Raw genomic sequence first — 14,921 nt, forward strand, 5'->3', positions numbered from 1 at the left:
GATCATGTTTTCAAAATGATCGGCCTAATTCAAAGTATGGAGAAACTGGGGTACCCATACAGTGATGATTTGGCAACAGACATCATTCTCCACTCACTTCCAGAAAGTTTCAACCAGTTTATCATGAATTTTAACATGACTGCCAATGCAAAGACTATGAATCAATTGCATGCAATGCTGGTTAGTGCTGAGAAACAAATCCCTAAGGAACCTAAGAAGGAAGTTCTTATGATTCAAAAGGGAAAGGGGTTCAAGAAGAAGGGGCAAAAGGCTAGTGCCAAGAGCAAGGGCAAGCAAGTTGCCAAGGCTCCTGAAAAGCCTAAGGCGAATCCAAAACCCAAGGCTGCAAGTGAGAGTGAATGCTTTTACTGCAAGAAGAAGGGGCATTGGAAACGCAATTGCTAGAAATACCTTGATTTCCTCAAGAAGAAGAATGGAGCATCAACCTCAGGTATAATGCTATAAACATTTTAACTTTCACTAAGGTATGTGATACCAAGTTGCAGTGCTTGACATTGTGATGTTGCGCAGGAACTGCAAACAAGTGAAGCTAGCATGGAGATAGAGCTTGAAGGTGCACTAGAAGTTTTGAGTGGCCAAAGATAGCTTCATAGTTTTATTTTTTGATTAGTTTATCATGACATTTAGAACTATTTCCTGTTTTTTATGAGACAATATTTCGGTTTTCTTGTTTTGAATACTGATTTGGTTTTACTTGGCTTGGACAAACGTTGATCCATGACCAAGGTAATAAATTGTTTTCATTTTTCTAGATATGAGTTAATTTTATTTATGACATTGATATAAGTAGATCACAAAAGTAAATTTAGATGATTCAAAGTAAACTTACAAATAAAGTAAGGTTAGGTCACATAAACCATTTTCACATCCAAAGTTATGGATGGACTATTACTCTTATATGATTGTGAATCACTTGAGAATTGGAAGTCATGCTTGATAAGGTAAAATGACCAAGTTACCTTTTAGTTAAAAGGGTAAAAGAGCTAAAATGACCTTTTAGAACACAAACATATGATGTGAGTGTACCATAAATTCAAAATTGGCAAGAGATTTAACTATTTCATTGCTTTTATTAACGATTTAAGTAAATATGTCGATAATTACTTAATGAAGTAAAGGTTGGAATCATTGAAATGTTCAAAATTCCAAAATAAAATGTAAAATCAGTTTGAGATAAACAATTTAGCACCACAATATGATTGTTGTGATAAATATTTAACTCAAAACAAATGATCATCTAAAGGAATCCAGGAACATTACAATTTAAATGTATGTACAAAGCAGGGATCAAACTTTGCTTGCCATGGTTCGATCCAAGATTTAATGATTTACAAATATCGTTTTGAGGATATGCGTTAGAACAACAACAATTGCGAACATACTAAACAGAAACTTAACCAAAGCAGTAGAAAAGATGTCATAAATGTTATAGATTGGAAATGTTCCAAAGTTATCTTTTCTAACATGATTGAAAGGTTATGAAATTTATGTAAAATGTTTACAAAGATGACATAATAGGCCCTTAATCAGAGGTATTATTCCTACAATCGCGTAAAAACAAAACGTTTGTTGCTCGCGATAGTGTCTTTATAGAAATAAATGTCTTCCTACAAAGCCAAGTGGGAGTAAAGTTAGATCTCGATGAGATTCGAGACGAGCAACAAAAGGATGTGGATAACACTACATTAGAGACGAATGCGCATGAAATCAGCTAATTTGATAAAACATGTGTCGAAGCAAGCTAATTCAACTAGCGAGACTTCTATCGTCCTACTAGAATGAAATGCTTCAAAGAGTTGAAGAGAATAATTCTATTGTCGCTCATACCTATCGTAGGTTACTTAGGAGCAAAACAAACAGTTTGTTGGAATTCTGGTAAAAGGTGGATTCTAAAATTTTCCTATTGGAATGGTTGGAATCCATACCTACAAGCAAGCTTTGGACAAGTGACAACTCAGGAAATGGCCTAAAGCCAAGAAATCCAGAATGGACTCCATGTCTGTAAAGATGTGCTAGTCCATGATAATCTTGCAAATGGGGTCAAACCTATTGGTTGTGTAAGCCTATTCGGATTAATTCTAGTTATGGAAATCAAAATCACCTTCATGAAATGTTCTTGATGGATGGCAATGTATATGATACAACCTAAGATTTTTGAAATCCAGAAATTCCTAGAGAGTTTTGCAAACTTCAGAAATTCATTTATGGATTGAAGTAAGCATCATGGAGTTGGAAAATTCATTTCGATTAGGAAATCAAATAGTTTGATTACCTTGGAAGAATGAAAAGGAATCTTGTAGAGACAAGAAGTTTAGTGGGAGCAATTAGTCTTCTTAGTTTAGTATGTAGTTGACATACATTTCATATGAAATGATATATCAATGCTTGAATAAGTCAAGCAATGGTTAGAAAGATTGTTTCTATATGGGAGACTTAAGAGATGTTGAGTACATATTGGGAATGAAAATCCACAAAGTGAATCTTGAAGGATGACTGGACCTAATCAAGAGACTTATGTTGATAAGGTTCTTGACAAGTTCAAGATGCAAGATTCTAAGAGAGGATCTCTTCTCATGCCTCATGATTTTACACTCAGTAAAACTCTGTGCCTTAAAAGCTAGTAGAGTTGAGTTGTGAAGGTAGTGTACCTTATGCTTCTGCAAAAGTCCATTACATGTGCCATGAAATGTACAAAGCAAGTTGTTACATATGACTTGTGCGTGTGTAGCAAGTTTCAAGCAAATACAGAATAAGCATACTGAAAGTTACCAAGAACAAATCCTTGAGTACTTGAGAAGCACTAAAGGAATTTTTCTAGTTTACGGTGTTATAGATAAACAAGTTGTCAAAAGGTTTTACGGATGCAAGTTTTTCCAAACAGGCAAGATGATTCTAGAAGTTGATCTAGATGCATATTTTGTCAGTGTGGAGAAGTACAGTGAGCTTGAAGAGTTCAAAGCAGAGCACTATTGCATGCTCAATGTCAGAATATGTGTATTAAGCTATAGTCGGATAAATTTAGAGGAAGTTCGGATTAAAATGTTACGTGACTAAAGGGTCACCTTTGCCCAAGAACAAAGGAACCAGGGTCACATCACAAATCCAAACAAATGGATATGAGATATCGCCTCAGTTATGAGATCATTGACCAGCGGGAGGTCATGTTCTGCAAAGTTACATTATGAGTGAGAAATCACTAAACCCCTTCCATAGACTATGATGTGAGAGTCATATTAAAGTTTTGGATTGAAGCAAATTATGTAATTTAAGTTGTGTATGTTTGAGAAAACATATTACATAAGAAATGCATCAATTTGCAGAATTATGTTTAAAACAGAAATCATTATTTCTCTTATTTGATTATGGTTTGAAATTAAATAAAATGTCCAAAATAATTATGAATTGATGGGCTCACTAGGTTGATGACCTTTTGAATGAAACCCCACAGGTGAACAAAATTCATATATTATTTAAGTTCCTAGTTCGAGATCATTAAAGTGGACATAAATGATTTCAACGAATGGACTAGCATGTAAGATTGACTGGATAGCGCAGTTTCATGGGCTATAGGGGCATAATGATGCTCGGTCGATCACTTGGATATGGATGAATGATGCATGATCGAACTATTAACCTACTTTGAAGTTCAAGTATAGAACTTCCGTATATATTAGTGGATTCCTTTGACATTAGTGGAACATGATTTCATTCAATAAATGTTATGGCTGTGGTACACTCAAATGTCTGCCCGTAATTAGAGATTATAAAGGGTGTTTTTTGGTCATTTCAGAAGTTGAGTGGGAGGATTGTTGCCACAAGATTGGATAGAGTCTACCTATTAATTTAGGAAATGTGTCATGGCCGCTTGAAGAGGGAGAATTCAGAAAATACGTGGCCACGTTCAAATGCATTACTCTGTAATCATTTGGTTTTGTAATTCTAACTCGGATTTCAAGAAACGATTTGTAGATTAATATGATCTCGACACGTGATGCAATCATATTATCAAATCGACATATACATTGACTTCGGGAATTTGAATATTGCACCCTTGTCTCAGACAAGTGGGAGATTGAAGGAGTTATGTCTTCGTCGTGTGCAATTACTAGATATATAAATGGATCAAATTATGGAGATAATTAAGTCCGGACATTTGGGTCGTCGTTTTGCCATAGCTAGAGGTACTTACGATCTTTGGACTAGTAAAATAGGCCAAAGCCCAATTGGACGGATCCTATAAGGTCACACAAAGGGGCTAGATCGAGCATTAGAGGACGAGGCCCATCATGGGCCTCATCACTCTAGGTGGCCGGCTATATAGGGGCTTTGAGAGGCTATTGGGCTTCGTGCCCTAGTCTAATTATAATGAGATTATAAATAGACTAGGTGCCTAGGTTTGCATGTATGAAATTTACTGATCTTTTGATCAAACCCAAATTAGCAAACACAAAACCCCACCCCTCTCATATTCCTCTCTCACGGCTCTCTCCTCCTCCCTGGCGCACAGTGGTGTCTCGTGGTGGTGGTGGTTCGTGCAGTGGTCGGTTGTCCGAAAAGGTGGTGATCACGGTTTTCCTCAATCACTCGACCAATCTAGTATTGGTGGACGGCTCGTTCGAATCTCGTGGACTAAGTAGAGGAGCAACACTTGGGGCTCTATTCTCTCCCTGATTTGCCTGTCGAATAGCTTCGTGGAATTCACGTTTCAAAGGTATGATTATGTGTCTTGTGTGTTATGCATGTGATTCTTGGGATTAGGTACTTTGTTGAATATGATTCATATAATTTTCGCTGCGTAGTACCTATAAACTCCTACATTTCTCTCTCTTCAAACTTGAGTTTCTCTCTCAAAAAATCTAATAAAAAACTAAGCAAATGAAATCTAATGTAAAAACTTATCCAAAAATAGAAGGAAATAACTATATATACAAGGGAAAAGTCGGTTATGACGTCCAAATATAGACCCACGCCGATACGGTCGCACGTAGGAGAGAGAAAGGGGCGCACGGGCACAAACCCATGTGGGTGCGCCCGCACGCGCCACTTGTGCGGCCGCACATCACCCTTGTGCACCCGCACCTATATGGGTATAAATCCTTCCTTCTTCATCCTTGCTCATCCGGTGCACACGACCTTTGGTGATGGTGATGAACAACGAAGTAGGCAGCAAGTTTATGGCAATTTTGGTGGGCACAAGGCATAAATGGTGTCCACACCGCTTGTGTGCACCGGTCTTGAAACTTGCTCTTCGAGTTCCTCTTGACTTGAAGCTCAATGCACTAGCACAAGGCATCAAAAGCAATGATAACCGTTGAAGGGAAACTCGGGAATCTTTGGATGATCGATCATAACCTACAAACAAAAGAAAAGAAGCAAATAATAGAGAAAAACAACAAATAAACGAGAAAATGCACAAACTAAAGAAACTAACTACGAAAAGCACAAAATGAAGAAATAAAGAGCAAAACCAAAGAAAACTAAAGAAAAGAGCTATAAAATGAAATGAAATTCATCCAAAAAGAGATCAAATGAGTGCCATAAATGTCACTCATCAAATTCCCCCAAGATAACCTTTTGCTCGTCCTCGAGAAAAACAAAGCAAGAAAGAACAAGGATGAAAAATTTATTGAAAATGAAAAAGAAAGACTCAAGATAAGAATGTACACTAAGACTCACTGTCGTAGGAATCACGGTTGCTTTTAGCTACAACAAGTCATTTAAACCCCAAAGTCGCCTATGAGGACGAGTGAGGTCTCGTAGGGGTATCCTAAGAGTTTGACCCATAACTCTCCACCAAACATCAATGAGGCAAAACCATAAAAAGAAAAGAAAAGAAAATGAAAACAAAACCTTTGCAAAATGGACTTACATAGAGACTATAATGCAAATGAATGAAAGTCTTTCTCAAGTAATTAAGGTATGCACTTTTCAAGATATCTAAGGTTGATTGAAACCTAGGGTATGCTAGGCATAGGAACTAGACATCACAATCCACGTTCATCCCAAACGATCTTACCGCGTTCTCCCCACTAGTCTCAAATCTCCCCTTAGTGAGCATCCCAATGATTCCTCGAAGGAACCGGAAAAAGAGATTTATTTAGGCTACTCGACTATCTTGACTATTCATCCCCTTTACTTAGGCAATGACCCATGATTCTCTCCCCCGAATAGTGACTCAACTTTCTAGGTCGAAAGGTCTTTCCCCAAGGTTGTAACGTAAGGCATAAAGGGTGAAGGTAGGCTAAAATTTGAAATTTGGTGGTTTTCTTAATAGTGAAGCAAAGAAGGCGCCTTTCTTAGAATCACAATCAAGTAATCACCAATCCAAACAAAAATGCGTACACCCCCAAGCTTATTTGAAGCTATTCTCACAAGAAATATATACAAAAAGCGTAAACGCTTCTCCCCCAAGCTAAAATAAAGCATTGTCCTCAATGCTTAGAAGGAGAAAAGAATAAATCAAAATATTTTTGAATTTTTCACTTTTCACTTTTTTTTTCTTTTTCAGTTTTCAATAACGCTTTGTCCTCGCCTCTTTTAACTTTGGACGGCTTTTTCAACTTTGCACTTATTTGTCCATGCCTTTTATAATGTAGGACAGCTTTTACTCATACTCATTTGCCATTATTCACAAAGAAAACTTAATCATAAACTTGCACTCATAAAAACCAAAATTCCAACATATCCACCACAAACTCCATCATACATGATCAATTTGCTTCACAAAAACCAAGAATAGAAAGAAAATGAAACAAAAGGCCAAAGAACTAAAGATGTGGCTTGAAAAGAAGGTATAAGGCTCAAATGGTTGCAAGAGGGCAAATGTAAACCCAAAAGATAATACAAACTATCCTAAAAATGAAAAATACCACCCCGAAAAAGGTGCCTTTGTCCTCCCTAGATAGCTCGGTCTCGGGTTTAAGAATCATACATCAAGCTTTATAGATTAGGTTTGCAAAGTCAAGGATCCACGCTGCTCATACAAAATAGGTTGAAGGCTTGAAAAACGATGAACCTCACATGGATGTAGCAAAAACTCACTAGTGGTGTCAAATTGACTATAGGAAGCAACAACCAAGCATGCCACAAACAAGTAGAATCCGGCTTCATGATCCTCCTAGTTCAAACCAACTACCCTAGCATACACCTATCCTAGAGTCAACCGAACATAGTCTCAAACCATGCATACCTTTACTACCTAGGAAGAAAATCATGCAAAAGACAAAGTCCAATGTATAAAGTTCAATTCAAAAGAAATAAAAATGAAAAATATGCCTCAAAATCATCCCACAAATAAGAAAGAAAATAAAAGAAAATAAAAGGAAAGAAAAATAAAAGAAAAGAATAGGAAACATAGAAAAAGGAAAATAGGAGAAAAAAGGTGAAATGGACTAGAAAGAAAGTTAAACACATATAAATCCCAATCGACAAACAAGTGATCGAATGACATCATCGTCATCGATCCCAAACACATTACGTGTTAACAAGCATTCATCCTCGAACCATTCAACTTCCCCTAAACTAATCCTAGTCTATGCAACCAAAGAAAAATAAAGAGAAAGATTAGAAAGGTCTCACCGGGCTCCAAGCTTAGCAAAAATAAACGAGGGCGAAAAGAAACTACCTTCGTTGCATTCCAAGATCAAAAGCATCTTCAAGAAGCCAAGTGAGGAAAAAGAAAAAAAAAAAAAACTATAAACAAAGAAAATGGTTAGTAACTTCAAAATAAAATAAAAGAAAAGGAAACTACAAAGGAACACTAAACTAAGATAACAAAGAGTTAAAAAGTAAGAAAAGAAAACTAAGTAACCAATTAAACTACAAGCTAACTAAAAGACACTTAGGCTTTGGATAAATGAAATTTGATGAGTTATGGAAAAAGGTTGGTGCGGTTTTGAGGGTACGAGGGTGATGGGGGACGAAGGTAGAAGGAAATAAGGAGAAATGAAAGAAGAAAGAAAGAAAGGGAAGATAAGGGGCATCCGGGCAAGGGGTGCGGCCGCACACACCATATGTGCGCCCGCACCAGGTAGGTGTGCGGCCGCACAGATCACTAGTGCGCCCGCACAGCCATGCTCCCTATTCTTCTCTTTATTTTTTTTTTCTTTGATGCGTAATGGCCTCTTGGGTGCGTACATGAATCATGATGGTGATAAACACCAACATAGGCAGTAACAAAATACATTATTAGTGAGCTCAAAGTTTGAGATTCATGAACCCACCACAAGAACTCACTAGGCATCAACTTCCTTCAACTTTTAAAGCACAAAATTCCCTATCTTACCTCACTAAAAGTCTTCCCCTTTTACCTCAATTTTCGAGTATAAAACATCAAAAATCGCAAAACACTTTCTCATTCCTCATGCTCACTTGATGAAATCCAATCCCAAGAGTCCAACCTACAAATCCAAGCAAGTAGAAAAGTGAAAGAAAAGAAACTAAAAAAAGGAAAAATAAGAATATTCAAAATCAAAAAGAAAAAAATTAGAAATTTTCGGGTTGCCTCCCGGGAAGCGCTTGCTTATGGTCCTAAGCTCGACCCTTCCTCCAAATCATGAAGGGTCAAAGAACACCACCTTCTTCAAAGTGGCGAAAAGAGCAAACTTCTCTTCAACTTCTAGCAACTTCTCGTTGTTGCTTGATGAGATTTCATACAAAGACTTTTCAAATGCAAGCTTTTCTTTCCACAACTTCTTTCTCTTTTCCTAGAAGCTCGTGCTCTTTTCTTTGCCTTGTTCTTCTTTGTAAATGGTTCCTCACCATCTAAACTCATGGAAACATCACCTTCATCTTGAGGATAGAGTTCAAACCAATGAGGAATGTCAACTTCCTCCTCGTCCATAAGCTTGGGAATCATCATTTTATCTTCACTAACCTTCTTGCAATCACAACTCAAAAGCACATCATCATAATTCTCAAGAAAATCGTTAGTTGAAGAATCAATCATGCATACATTATCAATGGAGCAAGGGGAATTAACACACATAATTCCTTTCACAAGAGACAAAGACTCATGCATTGGTTTCAAATCAAAACTTTCCTCATTCTTACCAACTCTCAAGGTAATACGACCTCCCTTAACATCTATCAAGGCTCCCGAGGTAGCTAAGAAAGGTCTTCCTAAGATGATAGGGATATGGTCATCTTCCGCAATCTCAAGCACAATGAAATCAACGGGAATGATGAACTCTCCTATCTTGAGAGGAACATCCTCAACCCTCCCCTTTGGAAACTTAATAGACCGATCGGCCAATTGAAGGGTCATGTTGGATGGAAGGAGCTCACCTAGCTTAAGTTTCTTAAAAACGGAATAAGGCATGATGCTAACACTAGCACCAAGATCACAAAGAGCATTATGGAACAATTTTCCTTTGATTTTGCAAGGTACGGAGAAATTTCCGGGATCTTTCAACTTTTGGGGTAAGTCATCTTGAATAAAGGCACTAAAACACTCCCCTAAATTCACTGGTTCCACCAAATTGCAATCTCTCTTACCGCTCAAAATTTCCTTAAGAAACTTAGCATAGTTTGGCATTTGTTCTACCACATCGGTAAAAGGAAGAGTAAGATGAAGTTGCTTAAGCATCTCGATGAATTTCCCAAATTGCTCATCCAATTTGTGCCTATTGTGCTTTTGGGGGTAAGGAAGTCTAGGTTTGTAAACCTCGTCTTGCTTCCGCTCTTTCTCTTTAGGCTTATCATTGGAATCCTCACTCATCTTGCTAGGCTCTTCATTCTTATTCCCTTCACTCGGATCACTCTCCTTTTCACTCTCCTTACTCTTCCTAGGAACACTCTCTTTAAGGACCTTACCACTACTAGTGGTCATATCACACATCGGTTCCCTAGAGTCAACTTCTTGTGAGGGTAAAGAAGATGGACTAGCACAATCTCTCAAAGGGTCGGCTAGTTGAACAATTTGGTTCTCAAGCTTCTTTCCATGAGTAAATAAGACCTCAAACATTTTGTTACAAGACAAATTCATTCAACATCTTGGATTGAGCCATCATGAAATTCTCTAGCCTATTCAATTGGGATTGTTGAACATAGAAATAATCACCTTGGCTTTGAGTCTTTGGAGTAATTTGGGGTGGGGTATCTCTTTGAACATCATTTTGAAAATTTCCCCTACTTTGATTACTCCAATTACCCCTACCATGATTTTGGCCGGAATTTTGATTATGGTTACCATAACCTTGGTTATGATCCCCATATTCTTGGTCATGGCTTTGATCATTACAACAAAAGTTATTATGGTTACCACAAAATTCTTGGGTCACATGGTTACCATAACCACTATTTTGGTTATAATTATCATAGCTCCCATGATTGTGATAATTCCTATTCCCAACATTCTTTTGAGCATTAAATCTAGGTCCAAAATCATTATTATCATCACAATTCACATGCACATTCTCATATCCATCATATCTATCACAAGGAACATTGGGGCAATTAGAAGCATTATGATCATTCTTTCCACATAAATCACAAACCAAGCATTCTCTTATCACGCAACAAGAAGCAAAGAGGGGATTGGAGTAGGAAGATGTACCTCTCCCCTTAAATTGGGAGGGAAGACTAGAAGCTTGTGAAGGAATCTCGAGCTTGGTCTTGAGAGAATTCACCTCCTTTCCTAACTCCGAGACCAATGTGGACAAATCGTTGACGACATAAGATTGATCGATTGAGCCACTTGTGCTTGCCGATTCTCTCTCTACATCATGTCAATCCATGTAGTTCCTTACCACATTATCTATTACATCCACAACCTCTTCTTCCGTTTTGTTCATAATCGGCCCTCCGACTCCGGCATCAAGGCTCGATCTACTTTGAAAGCTCAAACCACCATAGAAAATTTGTATGACTTGATAGGTTGAAATTCCGTGGTGAGGGCATTCCCTTTGGTAGTCCTTGTACCTCTCCCATGCTTCATAGAGATTCTCTCTAGGCAATTGCTTGAAACTTTGGATTAAGGCTCTAGCCTCCGCCGTTTTCTTTGGTGGGTAGAAACGGGACAAGAAAGCTTTTGTGACTTCATCCCACGTCCTAAGGGACCTTGGCTTTACCTCCTTATCCAACCACTCTAATGCTCTTCCAATGAGAGAGAAGGGAAACAGCTTGAGCCTTATATACTCTTGAGCAACTCCGGCTACCATAATTGTACTACAATACTTTTCAAAATCCTTGAGATGGTTGAGAGGATTTTCACTTTTTGTGCCTCCATATTGTTTTCTCTCAATCAAGGTGATCATAGCCGGTTTGATTTCAAAATCACCATCCGGGATTAATAATGAAGCAATCCCGCTCTCATACTTGTAAGCGCCCGGAGTGCCCAACTCCTTCAATGTCACTCTATGAGCTTCTCCCATGTTCACTTGCACACAATCTCAAACAAAATTATTAGTAGCACGGCTACAAGTGTAGTCTAAAGGAAAATCTTTTTGTATTTTTCAAATAGATGGAATAGACTCAACAACAATACACAATCAAGACACCATTCCCCGGCAACGGCGCCATTTTGACGGGCGACGAAACGGTAGGTCGTTGGGCTACCTTCCCCACCCAATCAAACAATATTTGTAAACTCAACTAACCCCTATATGAGTATAGTAGTAAGTCGAGGTCGAACCCAAGGGAATGGTAATTGAAAGTCTATTGCCTAACGCTAAGCTATTCCGAAGTCTAGAGCGGGGTATTAAGCTAGAACTAGAGCTAGAGCTAATAATGCAAATGAACTTGTATGAAATCAAGGTAATAGGCACTAGGGAATGGATCCACATGTATTTGTAATAGAGAAGGATAATTGGGGAGGTCAAACTAACTAAGTCAATCGATGTGAGGGAAGATCAAACATGCATCCAAAAGAGCATATCAAGCTATTCTCCTAGAGGTCTAACTAGCGTCAACTACGATAAAATCTAACTAGGAAACATCACAAGATACCTCAATCGTGAAAATGCAAGTCACAAATCAATGGTCCGTATCAATGTGAGCTTACAATGTAATCTAGTGCAACAATCAAAGATGGCCAAACTTCAATCAATCACACACATGCACATGAATCATCAACCAAGTTTAATCACATCATCAACTCCATTAATTATCCCCAATTACTCTAATCCATTACTCATACATGCTTCACCATTACCCTAGCAAATAAACTACTCACTAGCCATAGAAATTAAGATAAAAACAACACTAATCAACAATTTCATCATCAACATATTAGAAATCTAAAGATCAATACCAAAATCAATGAAACTTCAATCAAACTTCAATCAAACATCAAACAATCAATAATTATATGAAAAACAAATGAAATCGACTAAAATCAAACTTATATTGAAATCAAAGATGAGTAATCCTTACAAAACTTGATCAAAGATCAATTACAATGAAGAATTTTGAATCATCAACAGTACACCATGAATTTCTCTCTCTTCAAACTTGAGTTTCTATCTCTAAAAATCTAATAAAAAACTAAGCAAATGAAATCGAATGTAAAAACTTATCCAAAAATAGAAGGAAATAACTATATATACAAGGGAGAAGTCCGTTATGACGTCCAAAAATAGACTCACGCCGGAGCGATCGCACGTAGGAGAGAGAAAGGGGCGCACGGGCACAAACCCATGTGGGTGCGCCCGCACGCGCCTGGTGTGCGGCCGCACGCGCCACTTGTGCGGCCGCACATCACCCTTGTGCGCCCGCACCTATATGGGTATAAATCCCCCCTTCTTCATCCTTGCTCATCCGGTGCACACGACCTTTGGTGATGAACAACAAAGTAGGCAGCAAGTTTATGGCAATTTTGGTGGGCACAAGGCATAAATGGTGTCCACACCGCTTGTGTGCACCGGTCTTGAAACTTGCTCTTCGAGTTCAAGTCAAAAACTTGCTCTTCGAGTTCCTCTTGACTTGAGCTCAATGCACTAGCACAAGGCATCAAAAGCAATGATAACCTTTGAAGGGAAACTCGGGAATCTTTGGATGATCGACCATAACCTACAAACAAAAGAAAAGAAGCAAATAATAGAGAAAAACAACAAATAAACGAGAAAATGCACAAACTAAAGAAACTAACTACGAAAAGCACAAAATGAAGAAATAAAGAGCAAAACTAAAGAAAAATTAAAGAAAAGAGCTATAAAATGAAATGAAATTCATCCAAAAAGAGATCAAATGAGTGCCATAAATGTCACTCATCACGTAAGCACCCGCTCACAGTAAGGATCAAAAAAATCAGGACGGGGTCTACGCTGGAAAGTGTGAAATGCACTACCCTCAGCAGGACGACTACTGCCTAACCCAGACGCAGCAGCAGGGGTCGCAGCAGTACCCATCCCGCTCGCAGCGGGGGGAAGGTCAAGAGGCATACACAGTTTGTAAAGGAGTAGGAGAAAAAGAAGAAGTGTGCGTAGGGCGCTCACCCGAAAGAGAAGATCGGGAAGAGGAGGAATCCGATCCCATGGCCGTTAAAGGCTCACTCATATTCTGACTATCAGAGGCGTCAGACATTATGAAATCTACAAAGGAATGCAGGCCCGTAAAGGAAGGAAAAAGCAATAGGGCACGAGAAAATCAACGAATCAGTTTAGAGGCAATGAAGGAATAAGTAAGAAAAAGCCAAGAATGCAAATACAACAACAAAAGAGAAAAAATGGGAATAGCGACAATTGGGAAGAATCAAAAGGCACAATCTTGCGAAGAAAAAGCAAAAAGAAGCGAAATTGGGTAAATACAACAACAAAAGGTACAAAGTAAGTACCTTTAGGGAAAAAGTTGCAGAAGCAACAAGGTACAACAACAATGGCGGAGACAAAAGCCCAAACAAGAAGAAAGTTCAAACCTGCAATTAAGAAGAACAAAGGAGGAAGAAGTCAGCAAAAGAGAAAGAATTAAGGGAGAAAAAGCAAGTAAAGCGAAAATTAAAGCAAAAACAAAGATGAAAAAGCAGGAACTTACCACAACAATGGAGGATCAAGGACGCTTGACAGAGGAAGAGCAAAGAGCGAAAATTTTGAAATGCCGAAATAATGAAGAGGGAAGATGAAAAAATTGGAGGCGTAAAAAGAAATAAGTTAAAGAGGGGGACAGTGAAATTAATATGGAGTAAATGGGCAGTTAGACTAAAGGCAAAGCCAAACCGCCATGTCACTTCGGTAAAATCAAACTGACAGCCCGAATTACCAACACGTGTCCCACTCATGCAAATGCGATTCCCGCCCAAAAAAAAATCCTTAAATCCATCTGAGAAGAGAGCATTTAAGCGGGAGTGATCGAAAATCCTCTCTGCAAGCTCGTCATTTCTCAGACTTCAGCGGAAGTGATCGAAAATTCTATCCGCAAGCTCGTCATTTCTCAGACTTCAGCGGGAGTGATCGAAAATCCTCTCTAGCTTGTCATTTCTCAGACTTCAGCGGGAGTGATCGAAAATCCTCTTTGCAAGCTCGTCATTTCTCAGACTTCAGCAGGAGTGATCGAAAATCCTCTCTGCAAGCACGTCATTTCTCAGACTTCAGCGGGAGTGATCGAAAATCCTTTCTGCAAGCACGTCATTTCTCAAACTTCAGCGGGAGTGATCGAAAATCCTCTCTGCAAGCTCGTCATTTCTCAAACTTCAGTGGGAGTGATCGAAATTCCTCTCTGCGAGCTCGTCATTTCTCAAGTCTGGAGCGAATGTCACCATACAAGCGATAGGGCAGCAGACTCATTAATAGCATTACCTGACCTCCCAAGCCTCCAGGGAGCCCCAACACCCTAGAGACTTGAGGGGCTAGGAGTGTGCAGGTTATTTCAGTCAGACGACCCGTTGAGTTAAGGCCGATAAGGCCACACGCTCAGAACAACTGGCATGAAAAGAACCTCACGCCATCTCTTGAGGGGCTAGTTGTAGG

General features: G+C 38.7%; 1 non-coding gene across 1 annotated transcript; it reads left to right on the top strand.

Moving 5' to 3' along the window:
• Nucleotides 1–10,902: 10,902 nt before the first annotated feature.
• On the top strand, nt 10,903–11,008 carry LOC145609839 (small nucleolar RNA R71). The gene has a single exon (XR_014106121.1). It is a non-coding gene; the product is annotated as a small nucleolar RNA R71 (small nucleolar RNA).
• Nucleotides 11,009–14,921: the final 3,913 nt, after the last annotated feature.

This window comes from Chenopodium album, chromosome 23 (genome assembly GCF_948465745.1).
Source record: "Chenopodium album chromosome 23, dcCheAlbu1.1, whole genome shotgun sequence".
Lineage (NCBI taxonomy): Eukaryota > Viridiplantae > Streptophyta > Magnoliopsida > Caryophyllales > Amaranthaceae > Chenopodium > Chenopodium album.